Source organism: Sciurus carolinensis, chromosome 11 (genome assembly GCF_902686445.1).
Source record: "Sciurus carolinensis chromosome 11, mSciCar1.2, whole genome shotgun sequence".
NCBI lineage: Eukaryota > Metazoa > Chordata > Mammalia > Rodentia > Sciuridae > Sciurus > Sciurus carolinensis.
In genome coordinates, this window is record NC_062223.1 from 71,531,436 (window position 1) to 71,538,037 (window position 6,602).

The following is a 6,602-nucleotide window of genomic DNA, read 5'->3' on the forward strand; positions in this document are numbered from 1 at the left end:
ATTTATTTGTGAGAGAGAGTATTAATGTCCATATATAGTTTATTCTATTAATGATTTTGATGGTTTTAGAACTCTAGGTTCAACTTTTTTCCCTCAATATTTTGAAAACATTTGTTTGTCTATTTCGTTTACTTTCTTAAAGAACCAACTTTTTGTTTTGTCAATTTTTTGAATTGTTTCTTTCGTTTCAATTTCATTGATTTCAGATCTGATTTTAATTTTTTCCTGTCTTTACAACTACATTTGCTGTTATGCTGTTCTTCTTGTTCTAGGGCTTTGAGCTGTAATGTTAGGTCATTTAGTTGTTGACTTTTCATTCTTCTCTGGAATGCACTCCATGCAATGAATTTTCCTCTTCGTACCACTTTCATAGTGTCCCAGAGATTTTGATATGTTGTATCATCATTCTCTTTGACCTCTAAGAATTTTTTTATCTCCTCCCTGATGTTTTCTGTTATCCATGTTTCATTCAATAGCATATTATTTAGTCTCCAGTTGTCGGAATAATTTCTGTTTTTTATTTTGTCATTGATTTCTACTCTCAGTCCATTATGATCTGGTAGAACACAAGGCAGTATCTACATTTTTTTGCATTTCCTAAGGGCCTCTTTGTGGCATAACATATTATCTATTTTCAAGAAGGTTCCATGTGCTTTAGAGAAGAAAGTGAATCCACTCATTGATGGATGGAATATTCTATATATGTCTATTAAGTCTAGGTTATTGATTGTGTTATTGAGTTCTATGGTTTCTTTGGTTGGTTTTTGTTCAGAAGGTCTATCTAGTGGTGACAGCAGTGCGTTAAAGTCACCCAGAATTATTGTGTTGTGATCTATGTGATTCCTGAAATTGAGAAGGATTTGTTTGATGTAAAGGGATGCACCTGTGTTTGGGGCATAAATATTTAATATCGTTATGTCTTCCTGATTTATGGTTCCCTTAAGCTGTATGAAATATCTTTCTTTATACCGTCTGACTATCTTAGGTTTGAAGTCCACTTTATCTGATATGAGGATGGAGACCCCTGCTTTTTTACTGAGTCCATGAGCATGGTATATTTTTCGCCATTCTTTCACCTTTAGTCTGTGGATGTCTTTTTCTATGAGATGAGTCTCTTGCAGGCAGCATATTGTTGGGTCTTTCTTTTTAATCCATTCTGCCAGCCTATGTCTTTTGATTGATGAGTTTAACAATCAGGGTTATTATTGAGATATGATTCGTATTCCCAGTCATTTGGGCTTACTTTTGGTTTTTAAGTCAGTTTGGTTTCTCCTTTGAGTGGTTTTTCTCTATGGTAGTTCCTCCCTTTGTTGACCTAAATTGTTGTTTTTCATTTCCTACTCATGGAATATTTTGTTGAGAACATTCTGTAGTACAGGCTATTTGTAAATTCTTTTAACTTTTGTTTATCATGGAAGGATTTCATTTTATCTTCAAATCTGAAGGTTAGTTTTGCTGGGTATAGGATTCTTGGTTGGCAACCATGTTCTTTCAGAGCTTGAAATATGTTGTTCCAGGCCCTTCTAGCTTTTATTTTTTTATTTTTTTATTTTTTTTATTTTATTTTTTTTAGAGAATTTAGGTTTCTTTTTTTTTTTTTTTTTTTACATTTACAAAGGGTAATGATGTTTATTTTATTTTTCCCCTCCCCCCACCCCTCCCACCCCTCTTTTCCCTCTACACAGTCCTTCTTTCCTTCATTCTTGCCGCTCTCCTTAGCCTAACTCTAAACCTAACCCTAAACCTAATGCTAGCCCCTCCCACCCCCCATTATATGTCCTCATCCGCTTATCAGCGAGATCATTCGTCCTTTAGTTTTTTGAGATTGGTTTATCTCACTTAGCATGATATTCTCCAATTTCGACCATTTGCCTACAAATGCCATAATTTTATCATTCTTCATTGCGGAGTAATATTCCATTGTATAAATATGCCACAGTTTCTTTATCCATTCATCAACTGAAGGGCATCTAGGTTGGTTCCACAATCTGGCTATGGTGAATTGAGCAGCAATGAACATTGATGTGGCTGTATCTCTATAGTATGCTGATTTTAAGTCCTTTGGGTATAGGCCAAGGAGTGGGATAGCTGGGTCAAATGGTGTTTCCATTCCAAGCTTTCTGAGGAATCTCCACACTGCTTTCCAGAGTGGCTGCACTAATTTGCAACCCCACCAGCAATATATGAGTGTTCCTTCTTCACCACATCCTCGCCAACACCTATTGTTGCTTGTATTCTTGATAATCGCCATTCTAATTGGGGTGAGATGAAATCTTAGGGTAGTTTTGATTTGCATTTCCCTTATTACTAGGGATGTTGAACATTTTTTCATATATCTGTTGATTACTTGTACATCTTCTTCTGTGAAGTGTCTGTTCATTTCCTTAGCCCATTTGTTGATTGGATTATTTGTATTCTTCATGTAGAGTTTTTTGAGTTCTTTATAGATTCTGGAAATTAGCGCTCTATCTGAGGTATGGTTGGCAAAGATATTCTCCCACTCTGTAGGCTCTCTCTTCACATTTCTGATAGTTTCCTTTGCTGAGAGAAAGCTTTTAAGTTTGAATCTATCCCAGTTGTTGATTATTGCTTTTATTTCTTGTGCTATGGGAGTCCTGTTAAGGAAATCTGATCCTGAGCCAACAAGTTGAAGATTTGGACCTACTTTTTCTTCTATAAGATGCAGGGTCTCTGGTCTGATTCCGAGGTCCTTGATCCATTTTGAGTTGAGTTTTGTGTAGGGTGAGAGAGAGGGGTTTAATTTCATTCTATTGCATATGGTTTTCCAGTTTTCCCAGCACCATTTGTTGAAGAGGCTATCTTTTCTCCATTGCATATTGTTGGAACCTTTGTCTAGTATGAGAAAATTGTATTTATTTGGGTTTGTGTCCATGTCCTCTATTCTGTACCATTGATCTACCTGTCTATTTTGGTACCAATACCATGCCGTTTTTGTTACTATTGCTTTGTAGTAGAGTTGAAGATCTGGTATTGCAATACCCCCTGCTTCGCTCTTGCTACTGAGGATTGCTTTAGCTATTCTAGGTTTTTTATTCTTCCAGATGAATTTCATAATTGCTTGCTCTATTTCTGCAAGGTACATCATTGGGATTTTAATTGGAATTGCATTGAATCTGTATAGCCCTTTAGGTAGTATAGCCATTTTGACGATATTAATTCTGCCTATCCAGGAACATGGGAGATCTTTCCATCTTCTAAGGTTTTCTTGAATTTCTTTCTTTAGTGTTCTGTAGTTCTCATTGTAGAGGTCTTTCACCTCTTTTGTGAGATTGATTCCCAAGTATTTTATTTCTTTCGATGCTATTGTGAATGGGGTAGTTTTCCTAATTTCTCTTTCAGAAGATTCATCACTTATGTATAAAAATGCATTGGATTTATGAGCATTGATCTTGTAACCTGCTACTTTACTGAATTCATTTGAGTTCTTCTTTTCCTATTCGTATCCCTTTAATTTCTTTGGTTTGTCTGATTGCTCTGGCTAGAGTCTCAAGGACGATGTTGAATAGAAGCGGTGAAAGAGGGCATCCCTGCCTTGTTCCAGTTTTTAGGGGGAACGCTTTCAGTTTTTCACCATTTAGAATGATATTAGCCATGGGCTTAGCGTAGATTGCCTTTATAATGTTTAGGAATGTTCCCACTACCCCAAATTTTTCTAGTGTTTTGAGAATGAAGGGATGCTGTATTTTATCAAATGCTTTTTCTGCATCTATTGAAATAATCATGTGATTCTTAACTTTAAGTCTGTTGATATGGTGAATGACATTTATTGATTTCCGAATGTTGAACCAACCTTGCATCCCTGGGATAAAACCCACTTGATCGTGGTGCACTATGTTTTTAATATATATTTGCATGCGATTTGCTAAAATTTTGTTGAGAATTTTTGCATCGATATTCATTAAGGATATTGGTCTGAAATTTCTTTCCTCGATGTGTCTCTGTCTGGTTTAGGTATCAGGGTGATATTGGCTTCATAGAACGAGTTTGGTAGGGTTCCCTCCTCTTCTATTTCATGGAATAGTTTGAGGAGTATTGGAATGAGCTCTTCTTTAAAGGTTTTGTAGAACTCGGCTGAGAACCCATCTGGTCCTGGACTTTTCTTTGTTGGTAGGCTTTTGATGACCTCTTCTATTTCATTGCTTGAAATTGGTTTATTTAAGTTGTGTATGTCCTCCTCGTTCAGTTTAGGTAGTTCATATGTCTCTAGAAATTTGTTGATGTCTTCGAGGTTTTCTGTTTTGTTGGAGTATAGATTTTCGAAATAGCTTCTAATTATGTTTTGTATTTCACTCGTGTCTGTTGTGATGTTTCCTTGTTCATTCCGAATTTTAGTAATTTGAGTTTTCTCCCTCTTTCTCTTTGTTAGTGTGGCTAAGGGTTTATCAATTTTATTTATTTTTTCAAAGAACCAACTATTTATTTTGTTAATTTTTCCAATTGTTTCTTTTGTTTCGATTTCGTTGATTTCGGCTCTGATTTTAACTATTTCCTGTCTTCTACTACTTTTGGTATTGGTCTGCTCTTCTTTTTCTAGTGCTTTGAGCTGTAGTGTTAAGTCATTTATTTGTTGATTTCTACTTCTTTTTTTGAATGCACCCCATGAAATAAATCTTCCTCTACATACTGCTTTCATAGTGTCCCAGAGATTTTGATATGATGTGTCTTTGTTCTCGTTTACTTCTAAGAATTTTTTTATTTCCCTCCTGATGTCTTCTGTTATCCATTCATCATATAATAGTGTATTATTTAGTCTCCAGGTATTGGAGAAGTTTCTGTTTCTTATTCTGTCATTTATTTCTAATTTCAATCCATTATGATCTGATAGAGTACAAGGTAGTATCTCTATCTTCTTGTATTTGCTAACAGTAGCTTTGTGGCATAAAATATGGTCTATTTTAGAGAAGGATCCATGTGCTGCTGAGAAGAAAGTGTATTTGTTCTTTGTTGGATGGTATATTCTATATATGTCCGTTAAGTCTAAATTGCTGATTGTGTTGTTGAGATCTATAGTTTCTTTATTCAATTTTTGTTTGGACGATCTATCCAGTGGTGAGAGAGGTGTGTTAAAATCGCCTAGTATTATTGTGTTGTGGTCTATTTGAATTCTGTAATTGAGAAGGACTTGTTTGACGTACATGGATGAGCCAATGTTCGGGGCATAGATATTTATGATTGTTATGTCTTGCTGATTTATGCTTCCCTTAAGCAGCATGTAATGTCCTTCTTTATCCCTTCTGACTAGTTTTGGTTTGAAGTCCACATTATCTGAGATGAGGATGGATACTCCAGCTTTTTTGCTGTGTCCATGTGCATGGTATGTTTTTCCCCATCCTTTCACCTTTAGTCTATGGGTGTCTCTTTCTATGAGATGAGTCTCTTGCAGGCAGCATATTGTTGGATTTTTCTTTTTAATCCAGTCTGCCAGTCTGTGTCTTTTGATTGATTAATTCAGGCCATTGACATTCAGGGTTATTATTGTGATATGATTTGTATTCCCAGTCAATTGACTCATATTTGTTTTTGACATGATTTGGTTTCTCCTTTATTTGGCTATTCCTTTAGGCTAGCGCCTCCTGTTGCTGATTTGCATCGTTGTTTTTCATCTCTTCCTCATGGAATATTTTGCTGAGAATGTTCTGTAATGCTGGCTTTCTTTTTGTAAATTCCCTTAGCTTTTGTTTATCATGGAAGGATCTTATTTCATCGTCAAATTTGAAGGTAAGTTTTGCTGGGTATAAGATTCTTGGTTGGCATCCATTTTCTTTCAGGGCTTGATATATGTTGTTCCAGGCCCTTCTAGCTTTTAGGGTCTGGATTGAAAAATCTGCTGATATTCTTATTGGTTTCCCTCTGAATGTAATTTGATTCTTTTCTCTCGCGGCCTTTAAAATTCTGTCTTTATTTTGTATGTTAGTTATTTTCATAATAATGTGCCTTGGTGTGGGTCTGTTGTAATTTGTATGTTTGGAGTTCTATAAGCCTCTTGTACTTGGTTTTCCATTTCATTCTTCAGATTTGGGAAATTTTCTGTTATTATTTCATTGAATAGATTGTTCATTCCTTTGGTTTGTTTCTCTAAGCCTTCCTCAATCCCAATAATTCTTAAATTTGGCCTTTTCATGATATCCCATAGTTCTTGGAGATTCTGTTCATGGTTTCTTACCATCTTTTCTGTTTGGCCAACTTTGCTTTCAAGATTAAATAATTTATCTTCAATGTCTGAGGTTCTGTCTTCCAGGTGTTCTATCCTATTGGTTATGCTTTCTATGGAGTTTTTAACTTGGTTTATTGTTTCCTTCATTTCAAGTATTTCAGTTTGTTTTTTTTTCAGTATCTCTAAATCTTTATTGAAATGATCTCTTGCTTCCCGTATTTGGTCTTTTAACTGTTGATTGGTGCGATCATTTAATGCCTGCATTTGCTCTTTCATCTCCTCCTTCAATGCCTGCATTTGCTCTTTCATCTCCTCATTAGCTTCCCTGATTGTTTTAATTACGTACATTCTGAACTCCCTTTCTGACATTTCTTCTGCTGTGCTGTTATTGGGTTTTATTGATGTAGTATCTAGGTTTGTTTGGGAC